We start from the raw sequence: 20,040 nt of genomic DNA on the forward strand, positions 1-20,040 counted from the left end.
CTGTATTGTAAGATAGGTTTTCATACCAAAATGAGTGTGCATTTTATTCCTTCCTTTAGTTGAATGTGATGAGAGTAAGCTTCATGTTTTTTCTCTCACCTCCCCTCTTTTTCCCTCCACTGAAATGTCTTTTATTTGCCTCTTTTATGAGAGATAGCCTGCCTCACTCCATTTCTCCCTTTTTCCTCCTAATATATTTCTCTCTCACGGCTTAATTTCATTTTTTTAAGATATGATCCCATCCTATTCAATTCACCCTGTGCTCTGTCGCTCTCTCTCTCTCTCTCTCTCTGTGTGTGTGTGTGTGTGTGTGTGTGTGTGTGTGTGTAATCCCACCAACTACCCAGATACTGAAAAAAGTTTCATGAGTTACAAATATTGTCTTTCCATGTAGGAATGTAAACAGTTCAACTTTAGTAAGTCCCTTATGATTTCTCTTTGCTGTTTACCCTTTCATGCTTCTCTTGATTCTTGTGTTTGAAGGTCAAATTTTCTTTTCAGCTCTGGTCTTTTCATCAAAAATGCTTGAAAGTCCTCTATTTCATTGAAAGACCATTTTTTCCCCTGAAGTATTATACTCAGTTTTGCTGGGTAGGTGATTCTTGGTTTTAGTCCTAGTTCCTTTGACTTCTAGAATATCATATTCCATGCCCTGCGATCCCTTAATGCTGCTAGATCTTGTGTTATCCTGATTGTATTTCCACAATACTTGAATTGTTTCTTTCTAGCTGCTTGCAATATTTTTCCTTGACCTGGGAACTCTGGAATTTGGCCACAATGTTCCTAGGAGTTCCTCTTTTTGGATCTCTTTCAGGAAGTGATCAGTGGATTCTTTCAATACTTATTTTGCCCTCTGTTTCTAGAATCTCAGGGCAGTTTTCCTTGATAATTTCATGAAAGATGATGTCTAGGCTCTTTTTTTGATCATGGCTTTCAGGTAGTCCCATAATTTTTAAATTGTCTCTCCTGGATCTACTTTCCAGGTCAGTTTTTTTCCAGTGAGATATTCCATTTTTTCATTCTTTTGGTTTTGTTTTGTGATCTCTTGGTTTCTCATAATGTCATTAGCCTCCATCTGTTCCATTTTAATTTTTAAAGAACTATTTTCTTCAGTGAGCTTTTGAACCTCCTTTTCCATTTGGCTGTTTCTGCTTTTTAAAGCATTCTTCTCCTCACTGGCTTTTTGAACCTCTTTTGCCAATTGAGTTAGCCTATTTTTCAAGGTGTTATTTTCTTCAGCATTTTTTTGGGTCTCCTTTAGCAAGGTGTTGACCTGCTTTTCATGCTTTTCTTGCATCTCTCTCATTTCTCTTCCCAGTTTTTCCTCCACCTCTCTAACTTGATTTTCAAAATCCTTTTTGAGCTCTTCCATGGCCTTGGATGTTTGGGATGCAGAAGCCTTGACTTTTATGTCTTTCCCTGATGGTAAGCATTGTCCTTCCTCATCCAAAAGAATGGGAGAAGATATCTGTTCACCAAGAAATTAACCTTCTATAGTCTTATTTTTTTTCCCTTTTTTGGGCATTTTCCCAACCAGTTACTTGACTTTTGGGTCCTTTGTCAAGAGTAGGGTATACTCTGGGGACCTGTAAGATATCAGTTCCTCCAAGGTGGCACAATCAGGTGTGTGCTGGTCTGGGCACAGGAAAGGATTTTTGTGCCCAGAATCTTAGCAGTGTTTCCTCTCCACAGGCACCTGACCTCCAGTTCCACCAAGCTAGCACTGGGGGGGTGGGATTCAGTCAAGCTGCGAGGGCAGGGTCTCCATTCAGTTCGAGACAAAAACCAGCTGCCTCAGGGCGTCTACACAGGGCTGAGGTTAGACTCAGCTCTTCAGTGCCCCCAGGGGTTTTTACGATCCAGCTATGGTCTCAGGCTGATGTAGGGGCTGCCCTGAGAACTCCTGCTGCCTGCCCAATGTGAAGGCCCTTCTCCCTTCCTGGCGAGGTGAATAAACCCCATCACTGACCTTTGGCGCCTGTGGGTTGAGGGATCTTCGGACCCTCGGCTGCTGGGACTGTGGATTCTGCGTCTGGAGATTCCACCCCGAAGGCCTATTCATGAGCCATGAGTGGCAGCCAAGGCTGGGCTGCACTCCGAGCTCCAAGCTCTGCTCTACATCTGGTGCAACTGATGCTTCCTGTGGGTCTTTCAGGTCACTCTGGGCTGGAAATCTCCTCCACTCTGTTGTTCTCCACTTCTGCTGCTCCAAAATTTGTTGAGAGTCCCTCTCTACAGGTGTTTTATGGGCTGTGTGGGGGCAGCCTCTGTATGTGTGCCTTTCTACTCCACCATCTTGGCTCTGCACCCTGGAACAGAGTTCTCAACCCATGGTTTGTGAACTTGTATTTTTTTTCTTTTTAATAGTATTTTATTTTTTTCCCAATTATATATCAAGACAATTATTAGCATTCATTTTTATGAGATTTTGAATTCCAAATTTTTCTCTTTCCCTCCCTTCCCCTTTTCTGAAAATGGCAGCAATTTGATGTAGGTTTAACATGTGCTATCAATGTATTTGTGTATTAGTCACAGTTGTGAAAGAAGAAAGCAAGCAAAGGAAAAAACACGAAAGAGAATAAAGTAAGTGAAAAAAGTATGTTTTGTTTTGCATTCAGATTCTATCAGTTCTTTCTCTGGATGTGGATTGCATTTTCCTTTGTGAGTCCTTTGTGCTTCTCTTGGAACGTTGTGTCGTTGAGAAGAGCTGAGTCATTCATAGTTGATCATTACATGATGTTGCCAACACTATGTACAACATTTTCCTGGTTCTTCTCATTTTACTTTGAATCAGTGGGGACAAGTATTTCCAAGTTTTTCTGAAATCTGTCTGTTCATTATTTCTTATTCATAACAATATTCCATTACATTTATATACCACAGCTTGTTCAGCTATTCCCCAACTGATGGGCATCCCCTCAGTTTCCAATATTTTGCCACCATGAAAAGAGCTACTATAAATGTTTTTTTGCACATGTAGGTGTTTTTCCCTTTTTTATGATCTCCTTGGGATAGAGACCTAGTAGTGGTATTGCTGGATCAAAAGGCATGCATAGTTTTATAGACCTTTGGGTATATTTGCTCTCCAAAATAGTTCGATCGGTTCACAACTCCACCAACAATGCATTAGTGTCCCAATTTTCCTACATCATCTCCAACATCTATCATTTTCCTTTTCCATCTTATCATTTTCCATCATATTAGCCAAATTGGTAAGTGTGAGGGGGTACCGCAGAGTAGTTTTAATTTGCATTTCTCTAATCAAAAGCCATTTAGAGTACTTCTAATATACCAAAAATAGCTTTGATTTCTTCATCTGAAAACTGCTTGTTCATATCCTCTGGCCTTTCATCAATTGGGAAATGGCTTGTATTCTTGTAAATTTTATTCAGTTGTCTATATAATTGAGAAATGAGGCCTTTATCAGAGATACTTGCCATAAAGATTGTTTCCCAGCTTTCTACTTTCCTTCTAATCTTGGTTGCATTGGTTTTATTTGTGCAAAAGTTTTAAAATTTAATATAATCAACATTTTCTATTTTATAAAGCTTTCTATCTCTTGTTTGGTCATGAATTTGTAATTCTCCTTTAAGAATCTTGATGCTATACTACTTGGTGCATATATATTTAGTATCAGTATTGCTTCATTGTTTGTGGTACCTTTTAGCAAGATGTACTTTCCTTCCTTATGTCTTTTAATTAGGTCTGTTTTTGCTTCTGCTTTGTCTGAGATTAGTATTGCCACCCTTACTGTTTTTACTTCAGCTGAAGCATAATAGATTCTGTTCCAACCCTTACCTTTACCCTGTATGTGAATCTCTGCTTAAAGTGTATTACTTGTAAACAATATATTGCAGAATTCTGGTTTTTGATCCACTCTGCTATCCACTTCCATTTTATTGGAGAATTCATTCTATTCACATTCACAGTTATGATTGCTAATTGTGTATTTCTCTCCGTTCTATTTTTCTTCATGTTTGTTTTCTCTCTCCTTTTTCACCCTTTCCTTCTTCAACAGTATTTTGCTGCTGTCTGCCATTTCCTGTGGTCTGCACTCTCTTATGTCAGTCCCCCCCCACCCTTTACTTAATCTGCTTCCCTCCTACTTCCTGTAGGGTAAGACAGATTTTTATATTCAACTGATGTTGTATATTATTCCCTCTCTGACCCAAAATTGATGAAAGTAAAGTTCAAGTGATACCTATCACTTACTCTCCCATCTTCCCCTCCACTATAATAGGTCTTTCCTCTCTTCATGTGAATTAGTTTACTCCATTCTACTTCTCCCTTCCTTCTGCACCCAGTGTGCTCCTCTTTCTCATCCCTTAATTTTTTTTAATGTAATTCCTTCAAGTTTCCCTTATACTCTGTCTATGTATATTCCTTATAGTTGTACTACCAGTGAGTGGTACAATTTTTAAGAATTGCAAGTATCATCTTCCCATGTAAGGATGTAAATAGTTCATCTCCATTGAATTCCTTATGTTTTCTTTTCCCATTTCCCCTTTTTAGGCTTCTCATGGATCTTCATGTTGGAGATCAATTTTTTTTTTGTTCAATTCTGGTCTTCTTAAAAAAGCTTGAAATCCTTCTATTTCATTGAATGTTTTCCCTTTGATTTATTAAATGTAACTTTACTGGATAAGTGATTTTAGTTGTAGTCCTAGCTCTTTTGCCTTCCAGAATATCATCTTCCATGACCTCCAGTCCTTTAATGCTGCAACTGCCAAGTTGTGGCTCCCTGATAGTTGTATTATTTCTTTCTGGCCACTTGCGGTATTTTTTCTTTGACCTGTTAGTTCTGTAATTTGGCTATAATGTTCCTTGGAGTTTGATCAGTGGATTCTTTAAATGCCTTCTTTGCCTCTGGTTCCAGGATATCAAGGCAGTTTTCCTTGATAATTTCTTGAAAGATGCTATCCAGATCCTCCTTTTGTTTATGGTTTTCAAGTAGTTCATTGATTCCGACATTGTCTCTCTTGGACCTGTTTTCAAGGTCAGTTGTTTTTCCAATGAGGTTTTTTACATTTTCTATTTTTTTTATTCTTTTGAATTTGTTTGATTAATTCTTGATGTGTCATAGAGTCATTCATTTCTACTAGCCCAATTCTGACTTTTAAGTTGTTTTCCTCAGCTAGCCTTTGTACTTCCTTTTGCATTTGCTCAGTTCCACTTTTTAAACAGTTATTTTCTTTTTGCAAGTTACCGACTCTTTCGTCATAATTCTCTTGAATCACTCTCATTTCTTTTTCCCAGTTTTCTTCTGCCTCTCTTATATGATTTTTAAGCTCCTTTTGGAACTTTTCCAAGAATTCTTTCTGGGCTTGAGAGCACTTCTGGTTTTTCTTTTGGGTTTTGCCAGTAGATATTTTGATGAGTTTGTGTCTTGGTCTTCCCTGTCACCATAGTAACTTTCTATAGTCAGATTCTTTTTTTTTTTTTTTGCTCTTCTTTTTTGGCCTTTTTCCTTTCTTTTAAATTTGATCTCTGCTTCCAGGGTGAAAAGGGCACTGCCTCAGGTTTCATGTGCCAGGGGCTAGAGGCGCTGGCTGTTTACCTGGTATTTCACTGATGTTACCCTGAGGCCCATGGGGTAACTTTGTGTCTGGTGATATGATGAAGAGGTGTGGTAGGGGGGTGGTTGGTACTGCCAGAAGTCCTAGAGGTCTGGCAGCTTATCTGGTGCTGAGCTGAGGTCCTAGTGCTGGTGTCTGGCATGTGGTGGGCTGTTTCTACATTTCACCAGGGCTATACTGAGGCACATGCTGAGGCCCAGTGCTGGTGGCTGCCTGTTTGCATAGACACTCATAGGGTTGGTGTCTACCTGTTTGCCAAGAGCTGTGCAGAATGAAGCACTTGGAGGTCTGGCTGCTGGAGGATGCCTGTTTGCCCAGGGCGACACTGAAACATGAGGTGGTTCCCAGAGCTGGAGTCTGCCAGTTCATCTAGCTTTGTGGAGGCATGTGGAGGGTCCTGGTGTTGGTGTTCACCTGCTCCTGGGACTCAGGATTTCTTGCTTGTTTGCTGAGGTGGGGCTTGCTGCTGACTTGCTGGGATACACTTTGTCTTGGACTGCACTCTCCTTTTATCCAAGTGAGATAGACTTTTCTTGCCAATCTTTCAAGTTTCTTGGGCCATGAGATTGTTTCACCCTATCTTTTTGCTGGTTCTGCTGTTCTAGGATTTCTTTTGGGGTTCTATTTTATGATTGTTTGAAGGTGAATATGGGAGAGTTACAGCAATTTACTATTTACTCCACCATCTTTGCTCCTCTATTTTTAAAAATATATATTTTGATAAATATATTTCAATATAATTGATTTCTTTTGTGACTATCTGCATTTTATCCTACACAATTAAAATATTCTTCTGAGAGTGAGTCCATAGACTTCACAAGAGCATCATAGTAGTCCATAACTCAAAAAAAGTTTTGGACTCCTGATTTTGAGGTCATAAAAAAGCCTATCTGTTCCATATTCCCCTTAAAAACAATAGAAGCACAAAAAAGAAGACAAAGGAAGACTATGGGAAACTGTGGAAGGATAGTTTCTTTTTTCAGAAGAGAAACAATTAAATAAATGATCAAACAAAATAAGGGTTCCTACATTAGGAAGAAACATTATGGATTAAAATAAATTGAAGCCCAAATGTCAGAGCTGAAACTATACGTGATTAACATCAACAGTACCACTAGAAACAACTCTGGAATTATTAGAAGATGATCAAAGTAGAGATGAGTAAGCAAATTCCAGCCAAAAAAGGCATTTTGTTCATTAGATTTTTGCAAATGCCATGGTAGGTTCAATAGATTATAGAGACAGAGAATGTGAATTTGAGGGTTATCTCTGCCATTTATTTCCTGTGTAAGCCCTCTAGGGCTCATTTTCCTCATTTTTAAAATCAGCAAGGGAGTTAGTAAATCTTTATTAAGCTTCTACCAGACAACTAAGGTGGTACAATGGATGGAGCTTTGGGGCGAGAGGCAGGAAGCCCTGAGTTCATATCCATCCTGAGACACTTACTGACTGTGTGATCCTGGGCAAATTATTTAACCTCTGTTTCCTCAACTGTAAAATGGGGATAATCAAAGGTTTTTTTGAGAATCAAATGAGGTAATATTGGTAAAAAAAGCACTTAGCTCAGCGCTTAGCATGTTTAAGTGCTATATACCTGCTTTTTTCTCTCTTGTGATATGCTAGGCTCTGTGCTAAATGCTGAAGAGACCATCAGAGGCATGCATTATTTCTTTATTTTATTCCTTATTTCTAAGGTCCTTTCCAGCTATAAATCCTATGATTTTGTGAATGGAGAGGGCATTTAAAAACTGAGATATTAAAAATAATACGTTATGTCAGATTGAGAAGCTCTTCACAGATCATTTATTTCAATCAATTCAAGTTTTGCAAATTTCCTAGAAAAGACCCACCATCAGAAAAGAAGCCCCAGTGAACAGGTAAGCTAAAGATCTGCCAAACTGGAAACACAGAAGAGTGTTTTCTATAAAGACATCTTTAGAAATGCCCCTCTGGGCCCAAAATAAACAATGAAACTTCACAGGCTTATATGCAGTCTCCAGGAAAAGACAGGATTAAATAAAATCTGGAGAAAGAGAACGGCAGACTGAGAGTGATATGGCAGTAGGTCTGCCTGCTGCGTAGACCTTATTTCCCACTGCTTGGTTCTAGTAGGAACTCAGTGAGGATTATTCCAGCATTATAGATTTAGAGCTGGAAGGGACCATAGAGTTCAACATGTCCAACCCCCTCATTTTAGAGTCCCATAGGTGCTAAATGACTCATCAAAGTAATTTACTACCACTCGAACCCACCTCCTCTGAATCCAAATCTAATTGTATCATTCTGCCTTGTCCCCATGTAAGATGACCCCCGCCCCCAATTAGTATTTCACATTAATATCAGGAGTATACAATATGCAATATAGAAGGTGATGAGTTGTTTCTACCTTCCTCTCTCCTATTACAAAGATTGGATGGAGTTATTTTTATTCATTTCTTTCAGTTGTATCCTTCATGACCCCATTTGGGGTTTTCTTGGTGAAGATACTAGAGTGGTTGACCCTTTCCTTCTCCAGCTCATTTTACAGATGAGGAAACTGAGGCAAGCAGGGTTAAGTGGCTTGCCCAGGGTCACACAGATAGTAAATATCTGAGGTAAAATTTGAACTCAGGAAGATGTCGTCTTGACTCCAGGCCCAGCATTCTATCCACTGTGCCACCTAGTGGCCCTAACTAGATAGGGGTACATGGTATTTTTTTCCCTAAAAGTTTCCTAAAAGGGAAGGTCAGAACTAGTGATGATAGGGACAGGTGAGGGGAAAAAAAAGGCAAAAGGGTCTTGGAGACCAGGAGCCTTGGCACTTCAGAGAGGAGGTAACAAGAGGGGACTTGGCTATCTATGGTGGTTTTAAGCACCCCCAGCTCACATGCACTCTACCCCAGGGTGCTGAGTATTTTAAGAACTAGTAGATTCCCAAATGGTGGAATAACTCCATTGCAACCTCAAAGATGGTCTCCAATGAAGGGTTTCAGGTATAGGTCTCTCTGAGTCCTTCCTGGGCTATTTTGCTCTCTGCAGTCAAGCAGAACTTTTCCAGCTCCCATTTCCTTTGAAAACTTGAAGACAATTATTACTCTCTCCTAAATTTTCTTACTCTTAGTTCCTCCAACTAGTCTTTCTTTGGCATCCTCAGGTATGGCTTCAACTAGATGAACTTCCTTCCAACCTCAAGGTTCTATGATTCTGAGGCTTTCTCCACTGAATGCAGTTACAATTCTTCTGTGCCTTAGGATTATCTGTAAAATGGAGGCATTAGATTAATAACCTTTAAAGTCCTTTCTTGTTCTGAGATTCCACAGTTCTGGTGCTTATGATTCCATGATTCAGAAATTGTAGATGTGCTATTTTGTGATTTTTAAGGTTGTGGAATTTACAGGCTAAGGACTCTGGGAACCTCCTTGAACTCTCCTTGAATATTCCCACTTAATTCTGGCTTTTCATATGCAAATCTGTTGTGCTTAACCTAGCCTGGCCCTCCAGGTCTGATATCTCCTGATTTCCTCCAGCTGTTTCCCATCCTAGATCAGTTACTCCAGTCCCATTAAGATCCTCCTTGGACTCTTCCTCAAGACCCTCCCTAAACCCCTCCTCCTCCCATCACCCCAGAGTACTAGATCACCCCTATATCTCTCCCACAGTCTTTCTGTATATAAATTCCATCTTACCTCCGTGAAGGTGCTTATATTCAATCCAGCTCTGATTGTGTCTAGCTGAGATTCTATCTGGCCCACTTGTCAATAATGGTCACAAAATGGTTAGTATGGCAGATCTTTCATAAACTTTCTTTTACTTTGACTGAAAGAAGGCTTGGGTTGAATTCATTCAGCGGGACTCAGTGTGTCAGTATTTTGGGGTCCCGAGCACCCCAAACCTCAACATTTTGGTTCCCTGACCTCATCAGAATCACAAACAGAAACAGAGGCCATTCTGAGATACATATTGAGGACTTGGTAAAAGGAACCAGCACCAAGCTGCCAAGCACAGTACAAAAGTAGCTGGCTAAACAGAATGATATGGGAGATATTTTTTTCCCTACAGTGTGATTCACCAGGGTCCATTACTGAGGTAAATATTGTCTCTCCTTATTCCTTGGTCCTCTCCCCCATCAGGGGCCAAGGTCTCCCAGAGCATCCTGGGCCATATCCAGTCATCCTGATGAATATCTGGTCACTGGATTCAGATGGCTCTGGAGGAGAAGTGAGGCTAGTGACCTGCACAGCCCTCCCTCACTCAAAACAAAGTCAAGTGCAAGTCATGTCATCATTTCTCTGATGGTATGGTCTTCTTTGACAACAAAGGATGAACACACACAAGCCTGGAGATTAAGCTAACCAGTGTGAAAATTGAACAAAAACAGGAAGGCAAAGAACAACGTATGCAAAAATCATAGTGAAACATGGGGTGCTATAGTTCTGCTGTCCCTGTGATCTGAGGATGCTGTAGACAAATTTTCACCCTGTCAGGCTCTCAACAATCCACCCTTTTATTATGGACCACATCAATAGCCTATTTGCTCTCCCTTAGAAGTGATGATTTAGCTCCCATCTGCATGGGTTTGTATGAGAGAATCCTGGGGAAATGCACTTCCTCATCATTTCTACTTCCTAAAATCCCAAACTTCACTCAGAGTTCTACCCAAGTGGTACCTCATGTCTCCCCAAATTGTATTCTGAATTTTCTCTACTATGCCCCCAAACCCCTCCATCCTGGAAACTCAAGCTAGACATGAAATTCACACATTGGAAGTAACCTCTGCCCCTGTGGCTTCTTTGGATGACTGGATGACTTGTCACATAACCCATTCCTTTCCAGGCCACAACTCCAGACTTAAGTCTCCATCATGTCCCTGTGTGAGGTAACTTCATCCCTGTTCTCACCCTCTAACAGCTCCCTTTTATGTGCTGTTTCCCTCCATTAGAATGTAAGTTCCTCAGGCAGATTTCAGAAAAATCTGGACTTACATGAACTAATGCTGAGTGAAGTGAGCAGAACCAGGCGAGCATTGTACCCAGCAACAGTAATATTGTGTAATGACCAACTCTGAGAGATTTAGCTCTTCTCAGCAGCAAAGCAATGATCTAAGACAATTCCAAAAGACTCATGATGGAAAATGTTAACATCTGGAGAAAGAATGAAGGAGTCTGAATGCAGATTGAAGCATACTATTTTCACTTTTTTTGTTTTTGTTCTTTCTTTCTCATGGTTTTTTTCTTTTTGCTCTGATTCTTTTGTCACAATATGACTAATGTGGAAATATGTTTAACATGATTGTACATGTACAACCAGTATCAGATTGCTTGCTGTCTTGGGAAGGGGGAAAGGAGGGGGAAAAATTTGGAACACAAAACTTTGAAAACTACGAATTTTGAAAACTATCTTTACATGTAATTGGAGGAAAAACAAAGTACTGTTGAGGTTTTAAAAAAAAAAGAAGAATGCAAGGAAGGTCCTTGAAGTCAGGGATTGTCTCTTTGCTTGTATTTGCATTCCCAGGGTTTAGCATAGTGCTTGGCACATAGTAAGTGCTTAATAATTGACTGGACCTGTTAGGTATTTCCTCATCCCCTTAGCTTCTAGTTCCTCCTAAAATTACCTTATATTTGTTTGGCATATACTTAATCAGGTACATACTGTCTCCTTCAGTAGATTGTAAGAAGCTTGTGTTACATTCTTGTGAGATTATTTCATCTTCTGTTTTGTTTCCTACCTGGAAATAATCTTAATGTAAAAAACAAAAGATATAGATAAAATGTTAATTAAAAAATTAGTACAGATTGGGAGAGGTGTGGTTAGACCACTCCTACAGGTCTTCTTAGATCTGTCTCTTGCTCCTTGTCTGAGGACATCTAGTAGGATCATTTATGGGGGTCACATAGTATGGGGAACATTCATTGTAAACTCTAAAGTGCTATAGGATCAGATCATAGGGATTTTGAGCCATAGTGTCCCTTAGAGATCATCTAGTCCAATCCCATCCATTACCAGAAGAAAAACTGAGGCACAAAGTGGCTTGTTCAAGGCCACTCAGCTACCAAATGGCAGAGCTAGGATGGAAACTTAATTCCTCTAAATCCCAGGGTTCTTTCCACTATTCTATGTGAGTTCTTATCAGCATGATTCTCAGTGCCATGGCTCCCCCTCAACACTGCTCTTTTTCTCTCTCCTCCCCCATTTTGACTAACCTCTACCATGCAAACCGTGAAAGAAGAACACCATTAATCCTCCCCAGTAACTCAAATGGAAAAGGGTGGGTAGGGGGAAGGGAAAGTAGAAGTGAGCAAGAGCCCACCATAGGCTCAGAGTATCACAGCTGGAAGGAACCTTAGAGGTCACCCACACCAGTGGCAGTGCTAACACTCTGGAGTGTGAAATCTGGGACAAGGTCCCAAGTCTGGTCCTTCTGGCTCTCTCTTTTGAGAAATCTTTTCTTTCTAGCTGACCTCTCCTGAGTATTTGTCTCTTTTCACCATGTCTTCTATCAGGACCCTCTGTGATCTTTCTCAATTTGAAAGCAAATGCTTATTGCCAAGGGTGTTGTGAGGTTCAAATATGATAATGGATGTAAAACCTTTTGCAAATCTCAAAGTACTATATAAGTATTTATTATTGTTGTGGCAATGGTGGCTGTTGTTGCCATTAGCCTACCTCAGATCCAGGCTGGCTCTATTTCCAGGAGTAAACCCAAAGGGTTGGAAGGTACTTTTCTAATGTCATCAGTTCCAGCCCCCATTCTGGGTGTTTTCCTCCCAAATGTTATCTGCCAATGACTAGCATCTGAGGTCTAGTGAACTGTTTAATATCAATTACTTTAATAAAGGGATATTTACCTTGAAGATATAGTCAGAATAGGAATATAAGTATTTACCCCCAATACCACAGGGGCACATTCTTCCCCATCCCACCCTGGTCTCTGGGGATAATGTTCAAACTTAACAGGATTTCTACATAGCATTGGTTCTTTGCAAGTTTATATTCAAATGCAGAATCATCAAGCTTGAATCCAGTTTCTGCTACCACTGGGCTGAGTCCAGAATGCTCCTAGGGCATTAGTGCTGAGCTGGCTATAAAACCTGACATGGACTTGGCTCCCAGGGTCCCAGACTCCCAGACCCATGGACTTTGGTGTTTCATACTCCCGACTTTTTGAAACCTTTTCTCTTTTACCCAGGAATGCTGAAGGTCTTCCCCTCCCAGTTTAATTTTTTTTTTTTATTAAAAGGGGATATCCCTTCAGTAACTAAAAGAGAGGCCTATTTATTGAATGGGTGTATCTCACTCAAAGTGAGAATCTGATAAGACCTTAGCCTAAAATGGCCAGGGTGCCACATTGCATCCTTGGCCATCTCCAGTTGTCCTGATGAATATCAGGCCACTGGACCCAGATAGCTCAGGAGAAAAAAATGAGATTGGTGACCTTGCACAGCCCTCACTCACTCAAATCAAGTCAACTGCAAGTCATGTCATCTTTTTGCTGTCATGGTCCTCTTCAAAAATGAAGGACAAACACAACTCCTGACCTTTTGAAACCCCCAAGATTGCAGTCCCTAGCGTTCTTTGCTCAAACAAAAAAGAACAAACACTAAGACAGTCAAATAATTAAATACTACATTCATGGATCTGATAGGGATGGGATTCTTGCTAGACTGCTAAAAGGAAAAGACCATATCTTTGACACCTGGACCCCAAAGCCCCTGAACCAAGTCTCTGGTATTCACCCGAACCATCACCTATCCCAGTCAACAATCATTTTAACTGCCCTTTCATCATGGCCTTCATTGTCTGTACCCACCCCAGGCTATTTTCCACTCCTTAATGCCAGGTAGATCTTCCCATGGTCTTTCTGTATAAAAGTGTCCATCTTGCCCCTATTAAATTGCTCAGATTCTTAAAATCTAGCCCAGTTGTATTGACCTCACAAAGGCACAGATTTTTAAAAACCTGCCTGCTTCTATTGGTGCCACAATAAACCTTGTCTCTGACTGAAAGAAGTGATCTTCTTGTGTGATTGATCTTGAGTGACCAAATTCTTTTAAGGCAGACCCTTGCCCTTTGCTCCTGTCATTTCAGGGTTCTTAGCACCCCTACACAGCAACAAGTCTGTTATCAGCTTCAGAGGGAGAAGGCTGAAGGGTTCACTTCTTATCATATTGTCTCTTAATAGACTCTGTCAGCAGAGGAGTCAAACCAATAGAGAGAGGTCCAACCAAGAAGAGTAGGACATGACTGAAATGACTCAATGGAGTTTATTGAGTAGCAGAGAGTAACATAGTCAGACCAGCCCGTTAGGAAGATCACTTTGGCAGCTTAGTAAAAGATGGAGTGGCATAAGGGAGAGATACTAATGAGCAGCCTTTGGTAATAATCCAGGTATGAAATGATGAGGGCCAATATCCAGGTGGTGGCAGTGTCAGAGGAGAAAAGGGGGCACAGGTGAGACATGTAAAAATCAACAAGCTTTGGCAACAGATTGGATATGGGGAGTTAGAGAGATTGAGGAGTTAATGATGACAGATAGGCTTTAAGCCTAGTTGACTAGGAGGATGGTGGTGCCCTTTAATAATAATAGGGAAGTTAGGAAGAGGGGAGGGTTGACTAAAGATCACCAATACTGTCTTCCAAATCGTTGTCATAGCTGGGTGGTAACAATGGGTTCTCAAAGGCTAGTTCAGTGTAATACGAGATCTGGAAGGTCCTACCATGGTTTTAAGTACCAGCCCAGCAGAAGTCTCTTTTATGGATCAGCCTTGCTAAGGACAGACAGGTTTATGACTGGGAGGTTGTCCATTGGGTGGTGCATTTTTCTGACCAGAGCAACTTATGAAGACATTCTGCTAAGGTGTGGAGAGCTACTCTTTGCCTTGATGGAACATAGAGCTACATTGATGAAAACACAGGTCTTTTGAAATGTTTATTGAAGAATGAATGAATGAGTAGAGTAAATGAATACTTTCATCTCCTGATCATATGTAGCAGTGTTTTAATAATGTGACCCCAGAATTCATTATATGCTAAATAAGACTGAACAAGGATAAGGCTAGTCTCCCTCTTTTTATCAACATCATTTTTTTTATTTTATTTATTTTAAACTTAAATACAAAATGAAAAAAGAAAAAACATTGCTATGTACACAGCAGAACATAAGAGAGCATTCAATATAAAACAATAAATTTCCATTTCAAGAAAATCTATATAATAAATACTACTTGTTGTTTTCAAAGCTGCCTAGTTTTTCTTTGCTTCCTTGTAGGTTTTTTTTTGTTCTCTGCTGTGCACGTTTCACTATTTTTATTTTTTCTTCTGTTATCTTTGAATTTATTTTAAACTTAAGCTCAAATAAGAAAAGAAAAAAAAACTGCCATATACACAGCAGAACACAGAAGATTCAATATAAAGCAATAGATTTCCATTTCAAGAAAACCTATATAATAAGAACTATACAATATTTTCAAAGCTTTCCATCGTTTCATTGCTTCCTTGTATGTTTTCTTTTGTTCTCTGTTGTGTACTTTTTAACTTGATTTTTTTCCTCTTCTCCCCTCCTTCCCTTCATACTCTACAATTAAGCAAGAACATTGTGGTGTGTGTGTTTATGTATGAGAATGTGTGTTTACACACAATACATACATATATACACACATATACATAGATATCCATAAACATACATATATATACTCAAATGCATATACATAAGACCACATTATGCTTATTTCCACTTATCTGTTTCTCTTAGATAGATAGCATCTTCCTTTATAAGTCTAAGACTTTCCAGATTTTTCTAAATTTTTATTCTTCCCCTTGCTCTCCCCCTACCCTTGTTCTAAATAAGGCTATAATTAAACACACCTTCAGAGAAACAGATGACAAGTGGAAAAATAGTATGGTCTTACATATAAGTACATGAGGGTATATATGTATATTTGTAGATATCTTTTTATATATGTTGAATTTTCCCTTGAATTCTGCTGTTTTTGTCACAAATATCTGAAAGTCAGTTTCTTAAACGTCCATTTTTTTTATTCAGGATTATATTTAACTTTGCTGGGTAATTTACCTTTAGTTGAAACCTCAGCTCTTTTGCTGTGTAAAATATAGTATTCTAAGACCTACAGTCATTCAGTGCAATAGCTGTTAGGTCTTATGTAATCCTTATTGTAGTTCCATGATATTTTCTCCTTCATCTGGGAGTTCTGAAACTTGGTTGTGATAGTCTTATAAGCTTTCCTCCTCGGATCTCTTTTAGGTTGTGATTGGTGGATTTTTTTTCTATTTCTTTTTTGCCTTCTTGTTCTCAAATTTGAGGGCAGTTTTCTTGAAAATTTCTTGTATATTGTATTGAAATTCTTTTCTTCAATTAAAATTTTTGGGTAGTTCAACTATTATGCTATTTTTCCTTGATCTGTTTTCCAGATCAGTTATTTTTCTGATGAGGTATTTCACTTTCTCTTCTATTTTTTCATTCTTTTGATTTTGTTTTATTCTTTCTTGGTATCTTAGAATATCATTAGCTTCCCTTTGCCCAACTCTAGTTTTTAAGGAATTATTTTCTTCCTTAAGTTTTTGATCCTCTATTTCAAGTTGGTTGACTTTCTTTTTATAATTTTCTTGATTTTCTTGGATTGCTCTTTGTTTTCTAATTTTTCCTTGATTTCTCTTATTTGCTTTTTAAAGTCCTCCAAAGAACTCTTTTTGTGCCTGGGACCATTTGACATTTCTCACTGAAGAAGGAATAGCTTTTAAGTTCCATTGTATTCCTGTGAATATGAACCCATATCTTCTCCATTCCCATTGCTATGTGTGGTTGGGTTCTTTGTCCTTTGCTTACTTATTTTTATTTTTTTATTTTTGTTTTTTAGCAGCCATTAGTGTGAGTAAGTGTTAGTCTTGAGGTATAGGGAATGATGCTCCAAGTCTCAGGTCATTCTTATTGTTATTTTCAGAGGACTATCCCAAAGCTCAACCTTGGGCACTCTTCTCCACTCCTAAGTCATGGCAAGGGCCCCTAACCACACTCTCCTGGTCCTACCGCTGGTGCCTGCAGACTATGTGGAAACTATGGTGTCCTCTCTGCCCAGGAACCCAGGGTCTCTGCTCTTCTGCAAGTGCCCACACCCACCAGGGTCACCATCCCTCTGCTACTCTACTCACCAGGTATGTGCTAGATACTTCTCCCCTCATAGTGGCAGCCCAGCCCAGGATGGGTCTGATTAGCACAGCTGTGCTTGGTATCCCTCAACAGTGGAAAATCCTTCAGTCTTTTCTATTCAGATATCAGACCCCCCACCCCCCCACTGTCTGTGAGATGAAAGTTTCTAAGGCTGAGGCCACCCAGCTACTCTCAGGGTTTGTTGTTTGTTGATTCTACAAAGTCAGCTTGGGGTGTTTCAACTTCACCCAGGCAGAACCCCTACCCTGGGAGGTGGAGTCTTTCCTGGGTTCCTCTCAAGTTGTCTTAGGAGAACAACTCCTTTACCATTTTCTGACCTACTCTACCATCTTCCCAGAATCTTCTCCACCAGCATCATCAGCTGGTATAGCTATCAGTTACCAGCAGGCCAGCCAGGGACAGCTAAAAATACTCATTATACCATTGCATCTAAACAGATTCTGATGAACAATTGAAGCAGCCAGCCACAGGGGTCACAAAAATATTGAAGGACACTAGATGAATCTTTCTGGTATTGCTTCAATGCCAGAAGGAACTATACCATCATCTGAGTATACAAAGTGCTTTCTCTTGCTCTGAAAATGAATAAATAAAAAGGATACACCATAGAACCCTTCCTTATCCCTTCCTTCCTCTCTACCTCTTAAGTGACCCAAAGTAGCAGATATGGATTGCCTCTTCTGATTCCCTATACTTAGCCGTAGAATCATAAAATTACAGGATTAGCTGAGAAAAGGACCTTGGACAATATCTAGTCATATACATATATGTGTGTGTATATATATATGTGTGTGTGTGTGTGTGTGTATGCATGTATTTGTATATACACACATGTGCATATATACATATACACAAATACACGTATTATATGTATATGCATACACACATATATGGATTTTATTGTTGAGTTGTTTCATACTCTTTGTGACCCCATTTGAGATTTTCTTGGTAAAGATACTGGAGCAGTTTACCATTTCCTTCCTCAGCTCATTTTACAGATGAGGAAACTGAGGCAAACAGGGTTAAGAATCTTGTCCATGGTCATACTATACATACATACAGCTAGTAAATATCTGAGGCCAGATTTGAACTCAGAAAGATGACTCTAGGCCTATCACTCTATCTGCTGTGGCACCTAAATAACATGTGTACAAATGTATATTCAAAATATATGGAAAATACCTATAAAGTAAGGGACTAGTAGAATGGAATGGCCTTTTAAGAGCCAGTGGTAAGGAAAGAGTACATTCCAGGCACATGGAAAAACATACACAAAGTATAGAGATGGGGCTTGGGGGAAGTGTGGAATGTCGTGTGTGAGGGGAACGCCAGGGAAGCCATTTTGATCATATTCCTCTCTTGGTCCATTTCTCCATCAGGTGACCTCCTCGTCATGGGTATACAGATTCCTGTCTTCTGATATTTCGGAGTACTGGTCAATGGGTAATTGAGAGTTCCCACCAAAACCTTAGTATGGAGGTGGTGAATACCGGAGTGAAGTAAATACTAGAAAAGCCTTATTCTGATGTTCTTAATTAAGCTGGGTGACCTTGGGCCATAGATCTAGGCCTTGTGAATGCTTCTAGCACATTACTATGAAGTACCTGTTCTCCCGTTCTTGACCCTGAATGGAATAAATGTTGGCCAAGGAACAACCACAGCCACCGCCCCATCAGCAACAGTAATAAGAACTTTCATTTCCATAGTATTTTAAAGTTTGAAGGGAAAAAAAGCCATCTATCATCATCAGTCTTTCAGAAATTACCTGAAATGGTACAGACCACACGGCAACAGGAAGTAAGGGGGGAAAGCTACTAATCCTGATGACTTTGGAGCTAGCCCCATCAAGTTAGCCCAGGGACCAGGAGGCTCACTTTCTTCCTCCTCAGAAACAGCCTGGTGTTGGAATGGTGAGGACTCTGAGGCGCCAGAGGGAATGGCATCTCACAAAGGCACTGTTTTGCCAAGGGCCCTTCCTCCAGATCAGGACTTGGCTTGAAAATGAAGCCTGTTAAATTTACAAAAGTATTGAGCCTGGGCACCAGGGCTTGAGAATAAGAGGAGAAAGCTGCCCTACCCTACAGTCAAGGTGTCATTCCAACCCCAGCCAAGGAAAGTATGGAAATTAAAAAGAACAACAAAGAAAAAGCTTTCCAGTTAATTACAATACTATTGTTATTACCAATAAAAATAGCTCCCAGTCTCTAGTGCTGTCCTTTATGGTTTCTCTCTCCTAGACTACGATGACAATAAAAGTTCTCAGTTCTATTGTACTTCAAATTTTACAAATTATTTCCCTCACCACAATCCTATACAATGATCCAAGTATTACCATCCTTTTTTTTTTTTTAAACACCTTGGAGTACTCCTCAACTCATAGAGTGGGTCCTTTAGACAAGGCTGCCTAGATTCCAGGCACTCTGTGGATCCACAGATACTGAAAACCATAGCTCAGAAGTTATATCGATCTTCAATAACCAGAGAACTTAATCTGTTTGAAGCAAAGGCACTTAGTAAAATAACATGACAGTGAAAATAGCAATTAAACATTTCCTCTCTTACACATGGGGCATGCTTTTCCACAAATACACATGCTGTCAGTGACAAGAAGGACACATAGAGAAATCCCTGTGCCCGGAGTCCACATAGGACACAGCCACAGAAAGGCAATTCACACCTTCAGTGCTGCAGGGTCACTGACACTTTCTGATTATTTCTCATTCTTCTAGGCACTTACTGACCACCAGACCACTCTCTGTTGGCCATGTGGCATTTCCTAACCACTGCTCCAGTGGATATGTTGTCTCTGCAAACTAGTCTCGGGACAAATAATCTTAATAATAATGAGAGTTTATAAAGTGCTTTAAGGTTTGCAGGGAGTTTTACAGATGCTATTTCATTTGATCCTTATAACACCCCTGGTGGGTAGGTGGTGTTATGATTATCCTCATTTTACGGATGAGGAAGCTGAAGCAGAAAGGAGTTAAGTGACATGCCCAGGGTCACACAGCTAGTAAGTGTCTGAGGCCAGATTTCAATTCATATCTTCCTGACTCCAGGTTCAAAACTATTTACTGAACCTCCTCACTGCCTTGGGCCTTGCTGGATTTTTCTCCCTGGCCACATGGTTGTGGAACTTCTGCCTTTGTTTCGCTCCAGCTTCAGTTAGTCTTTGGCTAAGGTGCTGCCTCTTCTTTGTAAGAAGTGTGGACACTGTCATGCTTTTAAAATGGAAAGCTCTGAGGTTTTCTACATCTCTTTCAGAGCTATATGCCTTAACACCACAATCATGGAACTAAA

At 39.9% G+C, this 20,040-nt stretch overlaps 1 long non-coding RNA gene across 1 annotated transcript in view; it reads left to right on the forward strand.

Moving 5' to 3' along the window:
- The window catches only part of LOC140520348 (uncharacterized), a 54,859-nt gene extending 35,916 nt beyond the window's left edge, over positions 1-18,943 (forward strand). The window contains exons 4-5 of the long non-coding RNA XR_011972463.1: positions 16,514-16,724; positions 18,120-18,943. This is a non-coding gene — a long non-coding RNA (uncharacterized lncRNA). The remainder of the gene's footprint in view (positions 1-16,513; positions 16,725-18,119) is intronic.
- Positions 18,944-20,040: the final 1,097 nt, after the last annotated feature.

This window comes from Notamacropus eugenii, chromosome 1 (assembly GCF_028372415.1).
Source record: "Notamacropus eugenii isolate mMacEug1 chromosome 1, mMacEug1.pri_v2, whole genome shotgun sequence".
Lineage (NCBI taxonomy): Eukaryota > Metazoa > Chordata > Mammalia > Diprotodontia > Macropodidae > Notamacropus > Notamacropus eugenii.